Source organism: Aquarana catesbeiana, linkage group LG03, assembly GCF_042186555.1.
Source record: "Aquarana catesbeiana isolate 2022-GZ linkage group LG03, ASM4218655v1, whole genome shotgun sequence".
NCBI classification, from domain to species: domain Eukaryota; kingdom Metazoa; phylum Chordata; class Amphibia; order Anura; family Ranidae; genus Aquarana; species Aquarana catesbeiana.
This window is the reverse complement of record NC_133326.1, coordinates 76,002,233-76,028,592: the sequence shown is the minus strand read 5'-3', so window position 1 is coordinate 76,028,592 and position 26,360 is coordinate 76,002,233. Positions and strand designations below refer to the sequence as shown.

Sequence of the window (26,360 nt, the reverse complement as noted above, 5' to 3'; positions counted from 1 at the left end):
ACAGTAAGGAACACTTTTACTGCAATAGTTATACACCTGGATTCGGTTCTTCTTATAGCCTCTGGCTACGAGAGTCCAATTTGGCTAATGTCACCTTGCCTGGTCCTATGTTCTAGAAACAATACAAGGGAGAATCCTACAGAAAGCATTAATGAGGCTAGAAAAAATTCTCCTATTTAAACCTTCTGCTGAAAGTGCTTGTTGCTTGGCTGTCCTGCTGACCCTGTCTTCAGTACTTTCTGACTCATTAACCTGGAATAGGTTTGTACATCAGATGTTCTGACTTTACTTGACACATAAATCTTCCATATCTTCAATTCTGAGACAGCCAGACAGCTGCCATTTTCATTAGATAGTTAGCAGTGGTAGCCAACGTATCCCTCCAATGACCTTTACAATGAGTTCTGGCTGAATTGGTTACATGATAATTTAAATAACCACTGGTCCACACTAGTGCGGGTTTGCGGCCCGTGGGCTGCCGTGCCTGCATTACCCGCAAGAAACGATTCTTGCAGCTTTTTGAAGATGCAGCCGAAGTGAAATCGCATGGTGCTTTTGCACCATGCGATTTCCCTGCAGTTCCTGCAAATGCACTGCGGGTTGAGATGCGTAAGTAGGGGTGTCATTAAGAATGAATGGCAGGGAGGAGGTACTCAAGATATATGGTTTTGGCCCCACTTTTAGAAAGTGGATTCAGCTCTTATATCAGAAACCGACAGCACAGATTAAACTTGGAGGGGTGTTATCCTCTTCATTCCCTTGTGAAGCGAGGCACCCGACAAAGGTGTCCTCTATCCCCCACCCTCTTCTCCCTGATGGTCGAGCCCCTGGCTGTTGGACTGCGGTCCTCGGATGCTGTCAGGGGGGTACGGGTCGGATCCCTGGAGGAAAAGATAACACTCTATGCTGATGATATTATCCTTTTCCTCCGGGATCCGGGGCCCTCCCTCCGGGCAGCATTAGAACTCCTCTCACACTTCGCTGACATGTCAGGACTAAGAGTTAACTGGGACAAGTCCCAGGTAATGCCAGTAGATCCGGGTGCTACACAGTTAGCAGATCCATCACTCTCACTTCAATGGGCTGAGAGTATAAAGTCTCTTGGTATCCATATTTCCCCCAGAATACAGGACTTCTGCAAGCTTAACCTTCTGCCTGCTGGGCTTGGTGGATTCTCTTGCCCCTTCGAGGGCAGTTCGTACACCACTAAGATTGCTTCTCTTCTATGCTAAGAAAATCATTATATTCAAATGGAGAGTTCCCACGTCTGCCCTTACCCTGAATGCATGGAAATCATTAGTCAATCTTGCAGTACCCTTATATAAAGAAACATACTCTGGTAGAGGATGTCCACTTAAGTTTCAAAAGGTCTGGAACATATGGCTAGAGTCTGAAACGACAACTGTAGAACAAGAAGACCCTGTAGGTATACATATAAGATGATGGTTTCTCCGGTTGTCCCCCCCAGGCGTGCATTCTGACTAACCACGAACTTATAGCTGCCCACTTATTGTAGACTTTTTCTTGGGAGACGCCTGTCGTATATCACATATCTATGCTAATTGCTGAGCATTACACTTATCCGGTTATTTTTTAGCAGCAAGCTACGGGGTTGTTTTGTTGTTGTTTAACTTGTTAACTGGTTTAGGCTAATAGGGTATGATATGCCTTAAGTAATTTTCTATGCACTTCGAGCCGGGGAATGCCCAGAGGCTCTGTCATGTAACCTTTCTTTTTCTGAAATAAATAAAAAGAATTAAAAAAAAAAAAAAAAAAAAAAAAGAATGAATGGCAGCCCTGCAGGTCTCTACAGAGCAGCACAATTTAGCTGCAGGTGCAGGAACAGCTGCAATTCCCGTGCCCTCGACTACCTGCTTAGGTGCGGTCATGTGTGAAACTAGCCTAATGCTGGCCATACACTATACGAAAAATCGGCCGAAAAATCGTTCGTATAGACACTTCGTTCGTTTTTCGGCAAGTTAATGGGCACAAATCGATAATCGTTTGTGACGTTTTTGTGGGAAAAAAACGAACGGGAAGTTTGGAAAATTTCTGCCGAACGTACGATAAATTGCAAGGTTAATGTGTTTCCCGTCCGAACTGTCTGCACTAGGTATATGTAAAAAAACGAACAAAAAATGATTTATTCATGTCCACTGAACAATTTATCGGTCATTATATGATGGCACGATCGTTTGCGGTCACGGTCGAACGTTCGTTTTTCGAAAATGGGTTCGGCCGATTTTCTGTATAGTGTATGGCCAGCATAAGGCTAGGTTCACACTGCTGCAGTGCGAATTTAGCGCGATTTTGATCCGATTGCGTTGCAAATTTGCATTGCGAATTCTTTATGTGTTCTTGCGATTCTACTGCAAATTTTGCAATCTATGGAGCTGAATTCGCATTGCACACGGATCAAACTCGGACAGGACCCTTTTTTTACGCAGGTTAAATTCGCAACGCATTGATGTGAACAGCACTCATGGAAAACAATGTTATTAAAATGACTTGCGAATTTGAGCGATCGCAGCAGCTCAAATTCGCAATAAAATTCGCAGCAGTGTGAACCTAGCCTAAAAGTAGATTATAAATCAACTTAAAGCCCATCTCCTGGCAAAAAAAGCTTTTCCCTTACAGTGGGGCTGTGCCCACACTGCACAGGTTAACTGCTCAATTTTGTCTAGGGGATAGGAGAAAGGAGATATACTTACCTAATCCCATGGTCCTCTCAACACAAGACCAGTCTGCACCCCCATACTCCAGCGGTCCTGAGTTGTAGACTGTTCCTGATGTCATAAAGCCCAGAGCAGTCTCCATAGACCAGGAACAGTCAACCGCTGGACAATGGGGATGGGGGGGGGGGGGGGGGGCGCTGATTTCCGATGGAACAAAGGATCAGGTGATTGGGGGAATTGGTCAAGGTTTTCCAACTTGCCTGATTACTTTTTTCTCTCAGATCTGTCAGCTGGAATGGTCTGAAGCTGCTGATAGACCTAATGCCCCGTACACACGGTTGGATTTTCCGATGGAAAATGTGTGATAGGACCTTGTTGTCGGAAATTCTGACCGTGTGTGGGCTCCATCACACATTTTCCATTGGATTTTCCGACACACAAAGTTTGAGAGCAGACTATAAAATTTTCCGACAACAAAATCCGTTGTCGGAAATTCCGATCGTGTGTACACAAATCCGACGCACAAAGTGCCATGCATGCTCAGAATAAATAAAGAGATGAAAGCTATTGGCTACTTCCCTTGTTTATAGTCCTGACGTACGTTTTTTACGTCACCCCGTTCAGAATGATCGGATTTTCGGACAACTTTGTGTGACTGTGTGTATGCAAGACAAGTTTGAGCCAACATCCGTCAGAAAAAATTCTAGGATTTTGTTGTCGGAATGTCCGATCAATGTCCGACCGTGTGTACGGGGCATAAGATTTGTTTCCTGATCTGAACAAAAAGGGTCCAACCAGGAGATGGTCATCTCTTGCCTTTGGGACCCTGAATATTGTAATTATGTCATCTGGGGTAAAAGTTCAGTTCCGAGGTCCAGATTCGAATTCTACAAGAATGACTTTCACCTTCATTTCCACAAACAAAAGCTCATTAAGCAGATGTTACTGCTCCTCGTTCCCTGTGAACATCTCTAGTCATGTAATGGTGGCCATACATGCTTCGGTAATGGATTGTTTTCTCCATATATGAACAATATACAGTCAACAACCCATCCCTTAATTTAGTCTAAACCAGGGGTCTCCAGACTTGACAGTATGAGGGCCACGCTGTATGTTTTACAAATATTCTTAGGCCGAAAAAAATCAGTATATCAGTATAAATGAATAGAATTTGAATGAATGGATAAGCACGCTCCAAGAAGTAATTTAACTTTGGAAGCCTCCATAACATCAGAAGACACCCCCCCCCCTTCAGATCAGAAGCCTTCCCTGACATCAGAGTCCACCTTTCACATAAGAAGTTCCCCCATTAGGCCCCCTTTACATACAAGAGTTCCCCATGCATTGAGGTCTCCATCAGAGTCCCTCATCAGAAGCAATGACCAACTGTTCAGTCTGGGAATATGCCACTGACCCTAGCTGCGGTCCAATAAAATCTTGTAGCGGGCCGGATGTGGTCCGCGGGCCATAGTTTCGAAACCACTGGTCTAAACTAATTAGTAAAGCAGTTACGGCCATTTGAATATTTGCCAGTTTGATCATTTTGATCAACTCGCACATTGATCGAATAATAAAAACTAAAGCGTGAATGGCCACCATAAGGCTCATTGCCTAGAAACGTTCTTACTGTTGTGGATGAATTTATAGCTGGAGATGCTGACAGCAGAAGAGAAGCAGTTACATTGGCCTCAAGTGTCTCTTCTGTAAAAGTTGGCAGGTGGGAAACAAGTCCCTGTTGTCTTTGGCTCTAGCTAGCTGAAGCTGCTTTTTGATATCACTCATGTACTCTTTTCTTTCATTTTTATTACTAGTTTTCACCATACAAAAAACAGATGAGCAGAAGGTGCAGTGTGAAGAACCAAGAACATTAGTTACAGAGTGTTATAAGTTCACATGGTGTCACAATATAGAGTTAAAGTCCCGGTGGGGAGAGCCAAGAAGGAGAAGTGTCAAGTAAAATTAGTACTACGCCTAGGAGCACCCAGGCCAAGAACATGCCTTGTAATTCTCAAGGGTAATTACTCCACTTTGTAAGGGGTCAGAAAGTAAGTCTGTCTCTCCCATAGCTTCCACACACCAGAACTTGATTGCAAAGCCAATCATAGATCTGGTTTCCTAGGTTTTGAGTTGCTTTGGTTAGTCCTGTAGCTCTTATGATGTAACTGGAAAGAATAAGTATTCAAAAAAGAACAAAACATTGAACAGGGGGAGGATTAGGGTATAGGGAGGAGAGATGGTCCGGAATGTAGGTACTCTTTTGTATCTGACGTTCTGGTTATTTGCAGCAAGTACAACAGTATTTTGCCTTTTTTAAATACATATATATAATACTTTATAACATCTATTTTGTATTAGTATTCATTTTTATATTTGTAGATGTTATTTGTATTCTGCTAGAGGGTGTTTGCCGTGACTCCAGCATATATTTCCTTTTTTTAGCATATACATTTTTTATGTGCTCTGCCTCCGATACACGCTCGTTCATAATCCAATCAAAAGCAGGGGTGACCATACTGTATTGCTTATCTGCAGACTGCAGGGAAATCTATGACCTGATTCTGCTGTTTGGCAGGAGTATCATTATCACAAGACTAGCTAAAATGTATTGCAAATCATTTTGTCGTTTAGAAAAGTTCACATGTATTTCATTTCAACTGTGTTTTTGCTTGCAGTTTCGTACTTGACAAAGCTACTTGATGTGTCACCTTTTCCAAAAAATGTTAATGCAGATACATTTTGCTTAGTGTTAATGTATAAATATTTATTATTATTTTATGCAGATGGTTTCTACATGGCAGCACATAAATCCATATTTGACAAGAATGACCATGGATTACATGAGAGGATAAGAGGTTGCAATAAATCTGATAATCCATGTTTGAAGACAGAGACCGCAGACAGTTTTGAAACAAATGTGCACTTGAGTATTGAGTACATTTTACTGATACATTTTTTTGTTTTTTATTACTATGCTGACAAATACAGCTCAAAGTGAGACTTGGAGATAGTATAACTTTTATTGCAGATCCTTTAGCTGTTATTAACCCTTCACATGATTGCAAATGCTAATTTTTAATAAAAATAACAAACATGTCATACACACCTGCTCTATGTAGTGGTTTTACACAGAGCAGCCTCGATCCTCCTCTTCTCGGGTCACCTGCCAGCACCCCTGGTTCCTCCCCCTGCCACATGCCCCCATAGCAAGCCTCTCGCTCCCGAGCCCTGTTCTGCATGTCCCCGCTCTGTCCTCCCATTGGCTCCTGCTGCTGTATCTGAGCCAATGAGAAGGGAGAGAGCCAGAAGAGCCTCTGCTCTTGTACATATTGCTGGATCAAGATCGGCTTATTTAAGTATTTAGGGGGTAGCTGCATGCAGAAGGATTACATAAATGCGTAACTTCACCCTCCAGGGCATGTTGCCTCCCATCCACCCCTCCTCTCCTCTGCTGCAGAAATTGGGCGTTTTTTCTTTTGCAAGTAATTCATCTAGGCAAATGTTGTGCACTTTGCCTGCATCGTCTACTGGGAAATGTATGTCTCATATCCCAGGAGGCATAGTTCCTCCTTTGGGAAAGGAGGAGGGGTCGGGGCCATGTGACATGTCATCGGTGAAGCCTTAACTCGGAAGAGCCGGCAGTTTACCGATGACATCACAGTTATTGACGTCATAGAATGAGAGGGGTGTACAAAAGAAGCAGATTGCAGCAGGACAACGCTGGATCCAGTGGGTGGGTGAGTCCACTTAATGTGCAGGACCTGCAACCAGGTAAGTGGGGGTTAAAAAAAAGGGGGGGGGACGCAGTAGGGAGCATAAAGTTCTGCTTTAAGGTAAAAAACATTCTGCCCTGAGAACCAATTTTAGGCTGTACATAAAAACTACATTGGACCCTGTACCTTATTAAAAGGATGGATAGAGGAGGTAGGGAGGCCCAGGGGGTTTATTATCCAACCAAATTATAATGATAGGAGAAAGTAATTAAATTGTTGCTGGAAGTATAACCATGGTTGGAACCAGAGGCGTAGCTTGAAGCTTGTGGGCCCCGATGCAAAAGTTGACCTGCCACCCCCCCCCCCCCCCCCCCACTACTTCCAACGTGCGTGCAGATACATCCACCGCACGCCAAGATACTCAAAGTGGCTTAAGAGTTTTGAGTTCCCAGAGTTCCTCTTTACATCAGAGGACAGGGATTACCGCTGGAGAATCAGAGGACAGGGATCACTGCTGGAGAATCAGAGGACAGGGATCACCGCTGGAGAATCAGAGGACAGGGATCACTGCTGGAGAATCAGAGGACAGGGATCACCGCTGGAGAATCAGAGGACAGGGATCACAGCTGGAGAATCAGGACAGGGATCACCCCTGGCAGGTCACTTGGCAGAGCTCCTTTCCCATCCCAGCACTGTATACAGCTCCCCCCCCACACACACACACACACTACACAGGGCTGTAATCACATTCCTTTACACACAGTCTGTCAGCCTTCACAAGGTGTATCTGGCATTTATGACCTGTGAAATTCTTTGGTCAGAACGGCAGTGTAGTTGCAGTAGGTGGATACACCCTGTGCAGATCATGGCTAACTGGCTGTGTTGTAAAGGAATCTGATTTCAACCATGCAGAGGAGGAGCAGCATAGAGTGCTGTAATGGGAAAGGAGTTCAGCAGCCAGGCATAGCATCCAGGGCGAAGGGGGTGGTCAGGGGGCTTTGGGGGGGGGGCACAACTTAGATCTGGGGGCAAAGCCATGTGACACAAAATCTGGAGCCTGCAACCCCTCAGGGGCCCCTTAGGAGGTGTTAAGGGATTTGTTTTAGTAATTTCTGATGGGTTCTCTGTCAGTGTTGGCAGGTGTTGGAGGAAGGTCACCTCCCGGAGGTGTATGTCTTTTCCCCATTGTCAGGGAAGTGAGGTAAGCGCACATCCCCAGGTGGAAGGTGGAGGTAGAGAGAATCCCAGCTGGTGACTGGGAGACACTGAGCGCTGACTTACCTCACCAGTGACATCGGTCCCATCGTGGCTACAGGGCGGCACTTTCCTCCTCTTGCCTCGCTGAGCTTGGATACCATTCCATGTTGCCAGCACACAGCACAGACACTTCCCCATCCTGGGCTGTTCTCACCTTGTGCTCCTCTCCATTCAGGAAATGGCTCACAGCTTCTCCCCAGCCAATGGGAACAGAGGGGTGTGGACTGTGGAAGGCAAAGTAGAAGCCCAGTACTGGAGCATGGCTGTGGGGCCCTAGGGCAGATCGGAGCTGGATTTTTTTGGAGGATATGATAATATGACAGGTAGGCTGCGGGGGCCCCCTGGAGCTAGGGTCGGGGTTGCGATTTTGACCCCTGCAACCCCTTATGCTACGCCCATGGTTGGAACTCCTGTTTTCATTAATGAGTGCCACTCTCTGCATCATTCAGGATTGCTTACTTAATCTAAAGACATTGTAGAAGTGCATCCTTTTGGGATTTTGGGAATCCAGCTTTCCTGAGAGGCAGTGGTGAAGCACTGTAGTGTCACCTGTGCCTCAGGAAGTGGACTATAGCCAGGATCTGTGGTACAATTTTTTTTTTTTTTTTTTTTTTTTATGCAATGCCTAATTTTTGACACCTTTTTGCAAAATTATTTAATATGGTGGGCAGTTATTAATTTTAATACAAGGTTGGTTTTAAGTTAAACTTCAAATTAGATCCCTAATTGCCTTCTTGTGTCCATCAATAACTCTATTTTCATGATTACTACACCTGAATCGTCAGTGCTGTGTACCTACCACTGCCATTATACCTACCACTGTCCTAGCCTGTTTTATTCCTCATGTATTACATAATATTGGTATTTCAGAAAGTAGATCAGATGTAACTCACAACTCAAATTCCTTAGAGTTATAGTCAGCCTATAGGTCAGGGTGCTCAACCCATGGCCCCTGGGCCACATGTGGCTCTTCGATCCCTCAACCTCAAACATTGCAGAAGTTTTGGTGTGCTGTCAGAAAGTGCACCACTCCCGCAAGATATAATAGAAGTCTATAGCAAAGAGCAGCTAACTCCCAGGAAAGCCGCGGGTGCACTGCGCTGCACCCTCAGTGTGAGTAAACTGCAGTGCATTAGTGTGTAAGCAGCCTTATAGGGGGCTCAGGACAGTAAGGGCTTGTTTACATTTGTAGTTTGGGGGCGTAAAACTCCATAGTTGAGATGTTTTTTCACTACACCCTCCAACCACTGATATGACCCTGCCCATGGTCTAGGAGGCCTGCAGCCTACCTGTCACATTCTGTTTTACACTTGGACAAAAGAGGGGTGGCGGGGGCAGCATATACAAGAACCGATCCTCTCCATTTTCCTCCTGCAACTGCTGAAAGCTGGCTTCTCCTCCTCTCCTTCCGGGCAGCACTCTTAAATATCTTCAACATGCTATTCAAAATAAAAAAATTCAACATTTTGAACCATTTAATTTCATTGTGGCCCACGATCGGTTACCAAATCACTTACCGAGGAACTGAGTCTGCTCACATAATTTGTAATAAAAACATCTTTGCCATTCTGAAGCTTCCCTCCAACCACTTTCCATATTATTTTATATATTCTGCGATTCTGTACTTGCCAAATATGCTGAAGAAATCTCCCTCCACTGAGTCTGGCTGCAGCTGTGGGCAGCTGAAGCTGCTGCCTGTTCAATTCCTGGATTTACATAGACATACAGAGGCACACCTCCAGCTCTGCAGCTTTCATTGGCCCTCTTATGACTCACCCCCCTCCCTTCCTGGCAAAGTCTCATGAGAGTGAGAGAGAGAGCTGTGCATGATGTCATAAGCCTAGGCTAATGACCAGACAAGAAACAGGAAGAGGGCTATATAAGGTATTTACTGGCAGAAAAAAATGTTTAAGGCCCCTTTCACACTGGGGCGGTGGGTGCGTCGGCGGTAAAACTCCGCTATTTTCAGCGGCGCTTTACCGTCAATTTCACTGCGCTATTCGGCCACTATCGGGGCGCTTTTACTCCCCCGCTATCGGCTGAAAAAGGGTTAAAACCACCACAAAGCACTGCTGCAGCAGCACTATGCCGGCGGTATAGCCGCGCTGCCCCATTGATTTCAATGGTCAGGAGCAGTGTATACACTGCTCCTTCACCACTTCAAAGATACTGCTAGCAGGACTTTTTATAGCATCCTGCCAGCATACCGCTCCAGTGTGAAAGCTCTTGGAGCTTTCACGTTGGAGAGACAGCAGCGGCTCTTTCAGGGCGCTTTGGAGGCGCTATTTTTAGCGTTATAGCGCCTGCAAAGCGCCCCAGTGTGAAAGGGGTCTTACTATCCAAAGTTAAAACAACAAGGGCAGAAGATTTAATAGATGGAAAGTTGAAAAAATGACTGAAGGTCCGCTTTAAGTGACCCTCGTTCTTTAAGGCTGGGTTCACACTATTGCGAATTGGATGTGAGTTTCATTGCATCCAATTCGCATGTCAGAAGATTATGACCAGCTCTCTATGGAGCCGGTTCACAAATCTTCGGAGTGGCTCCGGTGTAAATTGCACAGGAGTCCTGTGTGTCTTCTGGTCCGTTTCAGGTCTGAATTCAGCCAAAAATTCAGTCTGAAATCGACCTGAAACGGTGAGTGGAGATGCACCGGACTCCTGCTGTGAGCCGCTCCGTGCTGCGATGTGTACCCAGCCTAAATGGTTGAGCACCCCTGCTATAGGTGACCAGCCCCCATCCCATAACTGAATGTCTAGTTAAGGTGAACAGAACTTTATTAGCTGGGCTTGACATTGAAGTCTTTCTTAAACCCACCTTATATACAGAAGGATTTATAAAGCTCCATACTAGTATTTTCCTTATTTGGTTTATTTGTATACTGTATGTGGTATCTTTGCATTATTCGGCCGTATATGAAATAAGTCATGACATATGATGGTATACACAACTCATATCCTAGCATGTGACATACAAAGCTTGTTTTCATCCCTATGAACAGTGTCATGATTGTTTCACTTGGGCCAGTAAATACAAAGGACTTGTTGAGCAAGATACGGACATGACACAGACTCCAAACAAACACTCTCATGTGCAACATGTGTACTGCTCACTTCTAATCTCCGCCGCAGATCAGAGGCAACTAGCGGTCACTTATTCACATGGCGTCCACAGCGTTGGAACCATTACATCATATGACTGCACAAACAACATTCATTGAGCTTTTCTGTGTGTTTCATATGATGATTACAAAGATACCTGTATTTAAAAAGGAAGTAAAGTCTTTTTTAAAAATTTTTTTTTAGCTTTTTTATTATCTGCAAAGTAAAGGCATAATGTGCTGGTATGCATCGCATACTAGCACATTATGTGAAACGTACCTGCCAACGAAGCCCTTGTCGTCCCCGCTTGAGGCCGCATCCATCTTCACCCGTCTTCCTTCCGGGTCCGCAGGCTCCGGCACTGTGATTGGCTGGAGCCAGGTGACGTCACTCCCACACATGCACGCGGGAGCCGCCGGTCACGGCACAGCTTCTGAAGAAACGGCACAGGCGGCCGTTCCTTCAGAGCACATGCGCCAATGACATAATCGGTGCAGTATGCAGTAAATATCTCCTAAATGGTGCAAGTTTAGGAGATATTTACAGTACCTATAGGTGAGCCTTATTATAGGCTTACCTGTAGGTGCAAACATTAGAGGGAAGTTTACTTCCTTTTTAAAGAGTAGTTGGAACAAAGTAAAAATGACATATATGATGCAGTCTGTCAATGGAGCACAGCAATTTTTGTTATTCTGTGTCACCCCTTTTACCTGTTGATCCTGCCAGTAGATCCATTACATCTCCGCTTCCTGTAACGGGACAAGCTATCCAGAGATACTAGTAGGTAGAACTTGTTTACCCTTGTGGTGTTCACATCTCCTCTGAAAAGCTATCTGCATTTGATTACTTTTTAGAGACATTTATTAGGCGCAACCATGTAGCTGCAGGGCAGTTGTGGCACAGCCATATTAACTTGAATAGGTCATGTTTGGCGGCGCTACTGATACCAAGTGCGACATGTGGTATACTTTTTTTGGCAGTGTGAACTTAGGCCTCATGCACACTGGTTTATGTAAAAACTATTTCTCCTGACAGGAAAAAGTCAGCGTTAAAAACTCACCTAAGCTGCGTTTTTTCAAACCAGGTGAGTTTAAGGCCTCATGTACACTGCTGCTGGTAAACGGACGTTTAGGAGCAGTTGGGCATTTTTTAACTGCTCCTGAACTCTCCTCTATGTTATCTTATCAGTACATGTACACAGGGTCATTTATAGTCATTCATAGGCATTTGCGTTTAGAGGCTTTATTTGGAACCCAAAAAAATGCGTTCAGAAGCTGTGTTTAGAGGCATTTCAAACGCTGCGTTTCCTTTACAGACATTTTTCATTTTTGGCTATTTTTAAATAAATATATATATATATATATATATATATATATATATATATATATATATTTTATTTTTTTTTTCCAAATGTTTCTAAACCAAAGCGTCGTTAAACGCGGCGCGTAAACGCTCCAAAACGGACGTTTTAAACTATCAAGTTAAATCGTTCAGGAGTGGTTGTAAAAACGTCCCGTGTACATTAAGCTTAACAGAGTTAACAGAGCAACATCTGGTGTTTTGGGCGTTTATTTTTTTTAATTGGCCAGAATTTATTCTGGTCATTGCGATGAATAAACGCCAAAGTGCTAAACGCACCTATCGCTTAGGCGAGTTTAGACACATTTAGCCTCATTTGGCATAATTTATGCCCAAAAGTTCCTTTCCTAAACACAATTCTTCTATGTTCAGGAGAGGAGTTTTGACTGTCTCTAAACTCTGCTCCTCCTAAACTCCTCTTAGAACCTTTGTATGCATGGACATATAGGCTTTTATTGAGGTGTGTTCAGGGGTCTAGGCAAAAATCGCCAAAGCCCCAAAAATGTCAGTTTGGGAGCTGTAGTGTGCATGAGGCCTAACATGGCCAGTGGCAAAGTGAACTTGCAGCTGGGCAGTCAGGGTGTGGTAAAACCACAGCTCAAATGCCTACTTTTACTGCCCTGATCAGGTCTGCCTTTCTGTTTTTTTTTTAGGTGGACCTGATCAGACCTTCCATCCTCCTCTATGGGTAGTCAGATGTAAACAGACCGGCTGTCCTTTTTCACCAAGCTACCTCCGATCCGATCTGGCAAAAATGAATGGAAGGGGATCTGGCTGTTCTGTTTACATCCAACTGCCAATAGAGCAGAGCGCGATGTGTCTGTGTCCAATCTGCATAAGCGGAGTGGACATATGCACCTGTAATCCTACCGCTACACTCAGCTCATCTGGGGATCAGCGGACAGACCCCCTACTAAGCAACCCAGATCCAGCCCATGTGAAAGGGGCCTAAGCTTAGTGCATGCTATGAAAAAATCGAACGAATGATTGACCAATTTTCTACGAAGGTGCATATCATGCTGTAACTTAAAATTATGTTATGTAGCTACATACTAGCGTAGTAGCAGAGGAAGTGATATAGTGTATGTGACCCTTCCAGCCACGTCCACCAAAACCACAACCACAAATATTTCCGTACGAATACTGTACACATGCAACTTATGTACAATGTGTTAACTTGAATTAAAATTTTTCTAGCTTGCACCTTTGTTTTTATTCACCCAAACAGTTGAAAGAACAGATAATTGACCAATTGTCCCTCTTATGGAAAGTTCTGTCCAGTTTTCTTATCATGTGTACTGGCCATTAGAGTAGTTGTAACACACCATACTACTCTGGTCAGCTTTTATTTCTTATCGCATTAAAGCCCAACTATGGACAAAATCTATTTTTTCCCATCACTTGCCCCTACCCCCCTCTAACTCATCATTCCAGGTATTTATTTTTCCATACCCGGGGAAATCAGTTATACTCATCTGAGTGCCCCCATTCAGGTCCCTCGCTGACACACCGTTTATGGCTACAGGGATTCATTAACCCTTATTGATTGGTCCCCTTCAGTCTTCTCAGCCTCATGATTGTCCTCTTCGGGATCCTGAGAAGACCCCTCCACTGGCCATCCAATGTGACATAGACAGACAGAAGAGAGACATATACAGGAGGTATGCAGAGAAGAGAATGACCTGGTGCTGGATGATCACAAGACGATGGCTTAGGGCAGCCCTCAAATTTTCCACTCGCCTACTCGCATTTTACAGGGTGGAAAATGATGGCTGGGGAGTGTGGGCTGCTTCGTAGGATGGGAGGGCGGGCACCGCCGGCACGCGGGGTTGAACGGGAGCCGTTCTCCCAGCCAGGGAAAGAGAGGAAGAGTCGAGCTGGCTGATCATCAGACAGCAGGATTTGCCCGCTGTAACAGCTTTCATTTGAAATGCTGGGTTTCCAGCGCCGCTTACCGTCACTTACAGCCCTGCCTCCTCAACCCACGCCGCTCAAGTCACATAGTCCCGCCTCCTCACCTGGTGCATTTGATTGACAGAACACCGGTCCAGGCGAGAAAGCGGGGCTGTATGTGACGGTGAGCGGCTCCAGGAACCCAGCAATTCAAATGAAAGCTGTTACTGCGGCAATCCCCGCTCTCTGATGATCAGCCAGCTCGACTCTTCCTTTGCACAGATGAAGCTGTACTGACGGGCACAGATGAGGCTGTATTGACGGGCACAGGTGAGACTATACTGAAGGGCACAGGTGAGAATGTACTGTAGGGCACAGGTGAGGCTGTACTGACAGGCACAGGTGAGGCTGTACTGACAGGCACAGATGAGACTGTACTGATAGGCACAGGTGAGACTATACTGAAGGGCACAGGTGAGAATGTACTGAAGGACACAGGTGAGGCTGTACTGACAGGCACAGGTGAGGCTGTACTGACAGGCACAGATGAGACTGTACTGATGGGCACAGGTGAGACTGTACTGAAGGGCACAGGTGAGAATGTACTGAAGGGCACAGGTGAGGCTGTACTGACAGGCACAGGTGAGGCTGTACTGACAGGCACAGATGAGACTGTACTGATGGGCACAGGTGAGACTGTACTGAAGGGCACAGGTGAGAATGTACTGAAGGGCACAGGTGAGGCTGTACTGACAGGCACAGGTGAGGCTGTACTGATGGGCACAGGTGAGACTACTGACAGGCACAGGTGAGACTGTACTGATGGGCACAGGTGAGACTGTACTGAAGGGCACAGGTGAGAATGTACTGAAGGGCACAGGTGAGACTGTACTGACAGGCACAGGTGAGGCTGTACTGACGCGCACAGATGAGACTGTAATGATGAGCACAGGTGAGACTGAACTTACGGGCACAGGTGAGGCTGTACTGACGGGCACATGTGAGCCTGTACTGACGGGCACAGGTGAGGCTGTACTGACAGGCACAGGTGAGACTGTACTGACAGGCACAGGTGAGACTACTGACAGGCACGTGAGACTGTACTGATGGGCACAGGTGAGACTACTGACAGGCACAGGTGAGACTGTACTGATGGGCACAGGTGAGACTGTATTGACGGGCACAGGTCACGCTGTATTGACGGGCACTGGTGAGGCTGTGCTGAGGGGCACTGATAAAGTTGTTGTTAATATTTATTTTTGTAACTTAATTTTGCATAAAACATTTAAGTGTCATTTCATGAGATAATTTATGTGGGCATGTTTAGGGGCGGGACATGGAAAATTGGGATTTAGATGTGTGTAATTTTTTTTTTTTAATCCAGTAATCACAGAGAAGGGGGGTGGGGGGGGGAGAATTACTTTTAGCCCATGGTGGGGCTTTAACACGCATTCATTGCCGAACGCACCTGCATTGTACTGTTCCTGAATACATGGTAAAGCATTACTTTACAACAAAAGGGACAGTGCCCGGTTTTGGACATTATAAGCATGTGGACATGAATGAGCTGTCCTAATTCAACACACATTAATGCATGACATAAGACCTGCTAATGCACCACACAAAAGTAAATGGGCCCTAAAACCACATCCCCACTTAAGACTATTCTGTGCACAGGATGATAAGTGGAAAAATAATGAATCTGCTGACAGGATCAGCAAATAGTGAAATTTTGTTATAGTAGGAACTCTGGAAAAATCAAATACTGTTGTATTAATGCTAATGACAGACTGTATCATATATGTGATTTTTTTTATTTTACTCATAATTTAACTTTTATTATTCATAAACCACACAATACTTGTATGATTTCACAAAATGCTATGTGAGTGTAACAATTAAAGAGATTGTAAATGTAAAAATAAAATAAATAACCAACATGTCTATATTTACCTGCTCTGTGAAACAGAATTGAGTGGCCACAAACCTCTTCACAGGTCCACTGGGGCGGTGCGCTGGCGGGGAGGTGAAAAAACTCCTTTAAGCAGCAGCTTTGGAGCGCTAAAAAAAGCACCTCAAAAGCGCCCCTGTCCCCTTAAATGAATGGAAAGCGCCTCAAAATGGTTCTTGAAGCAGTTTTTGAGTCACGTGACCTTCAAAAAAAAGTGCACTGCTAACTCCTCAAAAGCACTTGAAAAGCTTGGGAAAAAGCCCAGCGTTTTAAAGGCAGTCAGTGTGAAAGGGTTCTTAGCATACGGAAAGGTTTCTTCACAGTAAGAGCTGTGAAAATGTGGAATAGACACCCTCCAGAGGTGATTCTGGCCAGCTCAGTAGATTGCTTTTAAAAAGCCCTGGATTAAATGTACAGAATTTAACTGGTTACTAACATTAAGACCCCTTTCACACTGAAGCGTTTTGCAGGCGCTATAGCGTTAAAAATAGCACCTGCAACCGCCCCAAAAAAACAGCTGCTCCATGCACCCAGGAGCGGTGCACTGGCAGGGCATCAGAAAAAGTCCTGCCAGCAGCTTCCTTGGAGCGGTGAAGGAGCTGTGAACTCACCGCTCCTCCACCGCTGCTCCCCATTGAAATCAATGGGGCAGCGCTACGATACCGCCAGCAAAACGCCACTCTGGGATTGAACCCCTTTTCGGCCGCTAGCGCTAAAACCGCCCCACTAGCGGCCGAATAGCGCCGCTAAAACGACGGTAAAGTGGCAATAAAGATAGCACCGCTTTACCGCTGACGCCCAGGGGCCGGCAGTGTGAAAGGGGGCTGAAAGGTAAAGTTGATCCAGGGAAAATGCGATTGCCTCTCGGGGGGATCAGAAAGGATTTTTTTCCCCCTGCTGTAGCAAATAGGATCATGCTTTGCTGGGGTTTTTCGCCTTCCTCTGGATCAACTGTGGGTGAAGAATTGTGTATATGGGATTGTATTTTTTGGGTTGAACTAGATGGACTTGTGTCTTTTTTCAACCTGACTAACTATGTAACTATGTAGCATGGATGGGAGAATCTAGAGATTTCTGTCATTCATTCTCATGAGCAAGAGAAATAGTAATATTTTTAACTAGCCTTAAGCCCTGTACACACAATCAGAAAATCGGACGAAAAACACTGCTTTCGAATCGATCGTGTGATAATCTGATCGTTAGTACACAGCTTTTGAGAATCGATCACAAAAGTTCATCCAATATTATCAGATGGGACAAAAATTTCTCTCATATGATTCCAGAATGTACAATTTTCATGTAATCAGTACAGTCTTTATCCGAAAATACAATACAATACAATACAATACAATACATGACATCACTTCTGAATATTTTTTCTGTAGTGCGAGAATTTTCAGAACTTTCGTAACCTCATAATTTTCGATATGGAGACTAGCTTGCTAAAAAAAAAAAAAAAAGCAGACGATCATTCGTCCGATAATATCATCATGTGTACAAGGCTTTAGACCCCTTTTACACTGGCGGTCCAATCAGATCTGCCTGTCAGTTTTTGAGGTGAATGGAAGCTGCAGTTAGTCTATGCGCAAACAGTTCAGATTACTTCCAAGGTCTGCGTCCTTGTCCTTTTTCAGATGTAAATGTGACACATCTGAGGTAGTTGGATGGAAACAGATGCACATTTCATTTACATCCACCTGCCTATAAACCTAACATGGGTTCATTAAAGCGGAGTTTCACCTGTTTAAAAAGTCAGCAGCTACAAAAAGTGTGGCTGCTGACTTTTAATAATCAGACACTCACCTGTCCCACAGTCCAGCGATACGGCTGCCTGAAGCCTCGCTCCTCTCCTCCTCCTCTCCGCGGCGCCGGCATTGTAAGTGTGGGCACCCAGCTGTGACAGCTTGCTGCTTCACAACCGGGTTCGCACTACACATGCGCGAGTTACACTGCGACAAGGTTAATGCCTCGTACACATGAGCTGGCGACATCGGCCGGGTCAATAGAAACTGGCCGACTTTTGGCCCGTATGTACAGCATACGTTCGGCATGTCATTTTTTGGGGGGGTAGCGGGCACCTAGTTTTGACAGATACCCAGCTCCTACTTCCGCATTCACCGCCTAGGTGACTCCTTCTCTCCCCCTCTCTCCCTGCAATCTTCTGGGACACATCACAGGTCCCAGAGGATTGCCTGGCCACTGAGAAGGTGCAGTGTGACTCGTGCATGTGCAGTGCACACCCGGCTGTGAAGCCACAAGCTGTCACAGCCGGGTGCCCATACTTGCAATGCCGGCGCCAGGGAGAGGAGAAGGATCGAGGCTTCAGGCAGCCGCATCGCTGGACCGTGGGACAGGTGAGTGTCTGTTTATTGAAAGTCAGCGGCTACACTTTTTGTAGCTGCTGATTTTTAATAAACTTAAAAACAAGTGGAACTCCGCTTTAAGTTCTGGGAGGAGAAAAGTGAAGGGATATCACAAAAGTGACATGGGTATTGATTGGCTCTGTTTCAGCATGGATTCCTGGCTGATCTGAATGGAGACGAGCAGTGTGATAGGGCCCTTGGAATTCTTATAGCACGTTATGTAAAAAAAAAAACACTTTATAAGCAGATTTTACCTTCAGTCAATACTCGAATGTCATATCATTCATTTGAAAAAACAGACAGCACTTAAGCCTGGTATACACTACTATTGTGTTCTGACAGGGGATGACCCCACCCCCACGAGACCACTTTGGGCAACGCTCTCAGCCATTGGCTGAGAGCAGGATCAGGGACCGGTCGTCAGTCCTTTTTTGGTCATGATCCTTCGACAGAAGCCGGCTGGAAACGGCTGTCAGAAATGGCTGCTGCACATACGGGCCGAATGTTGACCAGTTTCTATTGACCCGGACGATGTCGTCTGATATTCAGCCCGTGTGTATGAAGCATTGACCACTCTACCTGGAGTTAGGCCTTAAAATTGTGTGCGTGGGTATATGTGTGTATATATATGTATGTGTGTGTAGAATTTTGTAGACAGTTGTACAAATCTGATGGTTTAGAACATTTACTACATGCAATACTTCTGAAGTTTTATGAAACAGCATGTTGTAACTCATTTCTATCAGTGAAACAGAACATTCTTATAACGTTCTCAACCTTTTGTGTGGTTTGCGGTGTATTTCTTGGTCAGTTTGGAGACATTGGACAATCTCGTACTGTGATTCTTGTGGTGCTTCAAGGACATGTCTCTATGAAATGTCACAAGCCATTGTAATTCTGCCAGACAGTCCAGGAGAGCTGAGCTGCCTCTTTGAAAGGAAAGTTCACCATGGAAACCATGGATGGGGATAGACAATTGGTCCACTTTTCCTAAATCAGGTCTGTACTTGGATGCTGATTTCATTGACTTGAATGTCAAATGTATTTTAATTTCTTGATCATTAGCTCTTTCTATAATTTACGGAATGTGTTTACACAGTAAGGAAATGATCTTCATGTTTTTACCAGAATATTGTAAAATTTAAATCAGAAACTGGTGCAGTTTTGATGAGTTTTTAATCGTTCTTAAATAGCCCAATTTAAAGCTGAGCTCCAGGTTGGAACAAATACCCTTGCAGCAAGTTCCCCACGGCACTGCAAGAGTTAAATACTCATTATGTCTAGGGGCTGCGGAATAAGAAGAAATATCTTATTCTATATGCCTGCAAGCTCTCTCTATCTATGCAACCAGGTCTTCACTGCCTCCACACTCAATCGCTGGCGGGCGCAGTTGCAGGTTCGCTCCTTTTACATACAATGCAGGGGCATTGTACAGAATGATGTTGAAGGACCACCCACAGGCCGAAACTTTGGGAAGAAGAGACGAGAGCTGGACCCTGTTGGAAGAGTATGGTAAGTAGTAGAGCCTCGTCCTCAACTGCCTAGAAAATTTAAAAAAAAGCATATAACACTTGCTATCTGGGGAGACCCCATTGCAAGGGTATTTTTGTGTTCCAGCCTGAAATTTAGCTTTAACTGAGAAGTAAACTGACACGGTTCACTATATTTAATGTGAACTCTAGGCAGAATAAAACAATGAATGCAGTTGTGTATTTATTTAAAATACCTGTATCTTACTAACCATTATGTAACCCCCTGTACAGAAGCACTCAGACAGGGCAAGGGAGCGTTAGCGCTAGAGGCCTCTGCTCCATTGCACCTGTGCTGCCAAGGAACATGCAATATGGTGGACAGAGCAGCGGAATGAGCACATCAGTCTGCTGCTGTTCTTTGACTTTCCAGTCACAGGGTGGAGGCAAGGAACTGCAAAGCTGAATTGCCTAACTGTAGTAGAGAACTACACCAACCTGGCTGTATTGTGTGGCTCTACAATTACTTAGGCTCGCCACACATATTACAGTCTGGTTGTACAATCTTCTTTAGATCTACCAGCGAGTACGTAGTGCAAGGGCCTGCCTGATTGGATACAAATCGATTGGATAGTTTAGGCAGGTCGTCATTTTCATTTTTTTTTCGAGATCTAAAGTTGATAGTACAGAGATCGTATGGTCAGATAATGTGTATGGTGACCAGTAGACCTGAACGTTAGGCCATACACAGTTCGATTCTCGGCCGGTTCCTACTGAACCTGTTGAGATTCAAACCATATATGGGCAGGCTGAATGTACTAGGTTGATCAAATTTACCTACCATTATCGCCAGCAGCTGCTAAGCCACTCGAAATGATCACTGTCTTCTCCCTGCAGGGCTTCCCTTTGCCCTCCCGCCGGGAGAAGACAATGGCTCTGCATCAGGATTCCCGCATCAACACTGTCTGTGATGATGGGGGAATTGAGCAAATTTATTTCCTGCAACCCGTGGATGCAGGAAAGAAATTTGCTCCATGTATGCTTTCTCTTAAAGATACAGTATAGCACAATGACTGTGTATGAATACTAAGCATATTGCTCAGTTTGTAATAACTTGCACTGATTGCATTCTTGTTGATTGTCATACCGCTGGCCTGCTCCTGAGATGATCCTGAGGACTGACTTTAGTGATGCTATGGCCAATAGGTATACTAGTTCATTGTACTGGTATGTCTGTTTAGCAGGTATCGGAATCTTTAGAATCTGCCCACCCTTTGGGCAGGCCATAGATCTGTCTCCATGAGCATAAAGACCAAAAAAAACCCGCCCTCGTTCAATCCACTTCAATTACACAAATCACTTGAAGGACTGAAGTAGCGCACAGTTCTTTACTTTCTGCATTGCCTGACATGTTCATTTCTCCAGCAAAGACTACCCATATGTGGCCCAATCCTTTCCAGAGCATCGTCTCTGGGGTGACATCAGGCGGTGTATGGCCAGCCTTAGTTATGTTACCAATGATGGCACCTTCAAGGGAAAATCATAAAGCTATTAGAGATAAAGAAATTTTACTAAAGAGCAAAGTAAAATTTGAGTATCTTGTTACTACCAAGTAAAAATAATCTTTTGTTGGAAAGGAACACTATTGGCCTTTTTAAATAAAGAGGTCTTCATTTTTAAGTGCATAACTTATAGTAACCAGAATCAGAATTCCCTCTGCTAGTTAGTACTCTACAAAGTGAATTCTGTTTTCTGTAGGTTACCTTACTTAAAAATGAGCTCTCTAAGAAACACTGTCACTTTGCCCATTCAGGTACTGGCAGTGCCTGAAAAGGTCCCCCTCCCTGACACACTGATACTCACCATTCCAGCAGTTCCTACCACTACTTTCTCCATCACAGCCAGTACCGAGGTACCATGTGTTGGCCAGTGTTGGAGTTTACAGAGTGCATTGACGTCACCCCTTTGAGTACTTGATGGAGCAGTGATTGATGGAGCCGTGCACTATTCCATGGGAGGAGGACACATTCTCCTCCATACACACAGGCCATGCCACCCATGAGGCCACTTGATGTGGCCACCTCAGCTGACACCTACGGAGGCAGAGTGGGGGGCTGTGTATGTTCAGCCCCCGAGCCACACAGAATAAAACTGCATGCCCAGAAGTCCTGGGTATTTTTCAGAGCCCCAGGCGGCATCAGGCAAAAATGTCCGCCTCAGGAGGCATCCACCCTCGGCACAGCCCTGCATATCTAGAAATAGGATTTTTATCAGCGCCTCTTGAGAATTTAGGCAAAAATGGCAGCTTGGGGCAGCATCCACCCTTGCCATGGCACTGCACACCCATAAACATTGGGTGTTTTTCAGTGCCTCGGGCACATCAGGCAAAATAGCCACCTCCAGCAATATCCACCCTCAGTATGACCCTGTATACACAAAAACACTATGTCATGGATCTGCAGTAATGTTCATGTCTGTCTGCTTACCTCTCTGTGTGCTCAGCTTAAGAGACCGGCCGCCTTTCACCTGGCTGCTTAAGTAATCTTTCCTCAAGAATGGCTCCACCAAAGCCTCTAACTGGGAACACTACATTAACCTGTGCACTGCAAGCCAGCCTCGCTGATCAATATTGTGTGTTTGGCTTCCTGCGTGCTCCTTGCTGTGTGTCCTATGTCTGATCCTGTTTATTGACCTTAGCTTGTTCTTGACTGTCCTTGTTTGCTTCATATCCTGACCTTTGGCGTGTTCTTTGACTATCCCTATCTGCTTGTTGCCCCTTTGGCTTATCTCCTGACTATCCCCTGTTGTCCCAGTCTGCTGCTTCCTCTCTATCTTCCAATAGTCTACCGTGAGTGTGAGCTGGGAGACCCTGGGGGCTGCGACCTGAAGCCAGCCTGCAGCGAAATCAATCCCCACCATCAGGGGCCTCTGGTGAACACCTGCTGGCTCTTAGATTCCGCCCTGGGGAATCTCATGCTCTAGCTCCCAGTGTGATCTGTGTTGGTGCTCCAGAGAGCCTGCTTTCCTGAACCACCCAGAGCTCCATCCGCAGCAGTCAACAGTAGGGTCCACTATCTTAGCGGTGCACTCCTGATCCCAATGGTGTGCATCTGTCACCTGGCCTCTGGTGACCTAACACACTAGTGGTTAGAGTAAGGAGCATCAAGGGAATGTTGGAGAGTTGAGTATTGGTGGGTTAGGGGGGCCTATTCACAGACACTGTCACCACGTTCTGAATGGGTAATATGAAAGTGTCTCTTTACAGTATAAGGCCTTGTTCACACTGGGTGTACAATACAGTACGCCCATGCAGGGCTGCACGGGGATGCACCGGTGTTCCCTGCACCCCTATGCAGGCAGTCCCATTGATGTCTATTGGGACACAGCGGTTGCACAGTCACAGCCAATGTCTCCCAGTATGACATCCATGTGGGTGCAGGTCCCTCAACGCAGGCAGTGTGAGTTTGGGAAGCTGCACCCACTTGGATGTCTTATTAGGACACAGCACCTGTATCTGTGCTCCAATAGACATCAGTGGGACTGCCTGCATGAGGATATACGGATCACCAGTGCAAGTAAACATGGCCCTCGCACAGCGTACGGTATTGTACACCCAGTATGAGTGAGGCCTTACTCATCAGCTGCTCAAAGAATTTTTTTTTTCCCTTGACATTTTACCTAATAGTTAATTTTTAATGAGATTTGCAGATTTCCCGATGAGTGAGATCTATACGACCACATAGGGTCAGGTTGGACTAATTTATTAATAACCTAGCTAGCTTGTAGCTACAAATTGTGCAAATGATTGTATACTTCCCACATCTCCTGTGTACTCACGAAGTGACCACTTTACCAGAAAAGCTTAAGCCCAGTGAATGTCTTTTTATTATAAATATCTGTTTTATAACATTGTGGATTTATGTCTCGCTGGGGAAGATTTACAGGGAAAAGTATTGTGTAGTATACGGCTTCTATAAATAGGTTAGTCTTTGAATTAGCGGATTGATAGTACAATGATAGTCACAATTGTTTATGAATTCTTCATTTTCAAGGCTTGTAATAGGCTTACAGCTCTTAATCATTGTAGTATCCCTTAGTTAATCTCCAGTTGTTTTAAGCACACTGTGCTAAATATAGTTAGCTTTGTCCTAGAATACATTACTTTCTGTCATTTGATCTAAATATAAATTTCACTTTCCTATCCCCAACATTTTATTAAAGCTCAACTCCTGTCCAAACTCCTAAAGTGGAAAAAATGCAAATCAAATGCCCAGCAAAATCTAAAATAAAAAAGTTGTTTTTGCTGCAATACTCACCTTTAATTTGTAGCGACTCCCTGCGGCAATTCCTTTCCGCCGTAAGATGCCATGTCATTCAAACCAATTCTACTGAGCAGGGCTTCCATATAATTCTGCCCCCCCCCCCCTCCCAGCCGCACTCCTTCCTTCCTTTCTGCTGATGCTTCACTTGGCCATTGGAAGAGAAGGGAAAAAGATGGAGTGAGCCTCTTGCTACCCATACCTGGGAGTACTGAATGGAGCAGAGGGAGAGCAAGAACAATAAATAGAAGTAATTGGAGACCTTGTTTACATGGGCAAAGCACATATTCACTTCAAACTGCACATAAACCTTAATAATGGACTGTTTTTATTTGCCCCCTTTTGCTTTACTGACAATTTACGCAGAGCCTAATAAATTAGTCTCTGCCCCCAAGGAGCTTACAATCTAAGGTCCCATTTCATATGCATACATACACCTACTAAGGGCCAATTTATTTATTTATTACAGGTGCTCATATAGCGCCATCAATTTATGCAGTGCTTTATATATACACTCACTGGTCACTTTGTTAAGTACACCTTGCTAGTACTGGGTTGGACCCCCTTTTGCCTTCAGAACTGCCTTAATTCTTCATGGCATAGATTCAACAAGGTGTTGGAAACATTCCTCAGAGATTTTGTTCGATATTGACATGATAGCATCATGCAGTTGCTGCAGATTTGTTGGCTGCACATCCATGATGTGAATCATCTGTTCCACCACATCCCAAAGGTGCTCTATTGGATTGAGATCTGGTGACTGTGGAGGCCACTGGAGTACAATGACCTCATTGCCATGTTCAAGAAACCAGTGGTGAGATTATTTGAGCTTTGTGACATGGTGCATTATCCTGCTGCAAGTAGCTATCAGAAGATCCGCTCGCTGGATACTTTCTCTTTTTTGGACCGTTCTCTGTAAATCCCAGAGGTGGTTGTGCGTGAAAATCCCAGTAGATCAGCAGTTTTTGAAATACTAAGACCAGCCCGTCTGGCACCAAAAACCATGCCATGTTCAAAATCACTTAAATCCCCTTTCTTCCCCATTCTGATGCTTCCTTTGAACTTCAGCAAAGCCGTCTTCACCACGTCCAGATGCCTAAATGCACTGAGTTGCTGCCATGTGATTGGCTGATTAGCAATTTGTGTTACCAAGCAATTGAATAGGTGTACCTATTAAAGTGGCCGGTGAGTGCATATTGTACATTCACATCAGTTTCTGCCCTCGAGGAGTTTACAATCTAATGTCCCTAAGTCACTTTCATACATTTACATACTAGGGCCAATCTAGACAGGAGCCAATTAACCTACCAGTATGCTTTTGGACTGCAGGAGGAAACTGGAGTACCCGGAGGAAACCCTGCAAGTACAGGGAGAACATGCAAACTCCAGGCACGTAGTGTCATGTATGGGATTTGAACTCCAGGCACGTAGTGTCATGGATGGGATTTGAACCCCAGGCATGTAGTTTCATGGATGGGATTTGAACTCCAGGCATGTAGTTTCATGGATGGGATTTGAACTCCAGGCATGTAGTGTCATGGATGGGATTTGAACTCCAGGCACGTAGTGTCATGGATGGGATTTGAACTCCAGGCATGTAGTTTCATGGATGGGATTTGAACTCCAGGCATGTAGTTTCATGGATGGGATTTGAACTCCAGGCATGTAGTTTCATGAATGGGATTTGAACTCCAGGCACATAGTGTCATGGATGGGATTGACGTGCTAACTTCTTACCCACTGTGCTGAGAGATTTAGGCAGGATCATGTTATCCTATCAGCATGTCTTTGAAGTGTGGGAGGAAACCTATGCAAGCACAGGGAGAACATGCAAACTCCAGGCAGTCAATGTCCTGGTTGAGATTCAAACCAGTATTCCCAGTGCTGCAAAGCTGGAGTGCTACCTACTGAGCCACTGTGCAGCTCGAAAAAAAAAAGAGTTGTGATCCTTCCAAAAATCTAGTGAGCTGATATATTTTATGGACTCTGCTATGCTGCATTGTTATCACTCATGTTGTTCAGCTATTTCTAGGGACTAGTGATCCCCACCCCTCTATGCTTTTGCCCTGTTTCTGTTGTTCTGATACTGTAAGGTGAGCATTACCACTCTCGGGCAGGATGAAAATAAAGGAAAAAAGAAAACGAATGTAGCCACTACATCTATGGACTGCTTAGCTCCAATATATACATTTTTGTTCTTGGCTTTAGACATACTTTAGGTGAAAGTATTGAGTTCTATGAAACGTTATATTGTTGTTTCCCACA

At 44.8% G+C, this 26,360-nt stretch overlaps 1 protein-coding gene across 2 annotated transcripts in view; it reads left to right on the top strand.

Moving 5' to 3' along the window:
• The window catches only part of LOC141131434 (tropomodulin-2-like), a 150,538-nt gene that overhangs the window by 18,265 nt on the left and 105,913 nt on the right, over positions 1 to 26,360 (top strand). The window contains exon 2 of one of the 2 annotated variants that reach the window (XM_073618713.1): positions 5,456 to 5,527. The exons of the other annotated variant lie outside the window; for it this stretch is intronic. The gene's annotated coding sequence lies outside the window, so the exon portion shown is untranslated. The remainder of the gene's footprint in view (positions 1 to 5,455; positions 5,528 to 26,360) is intronic. 2 annotated transcript variants of the gene reach the window in all.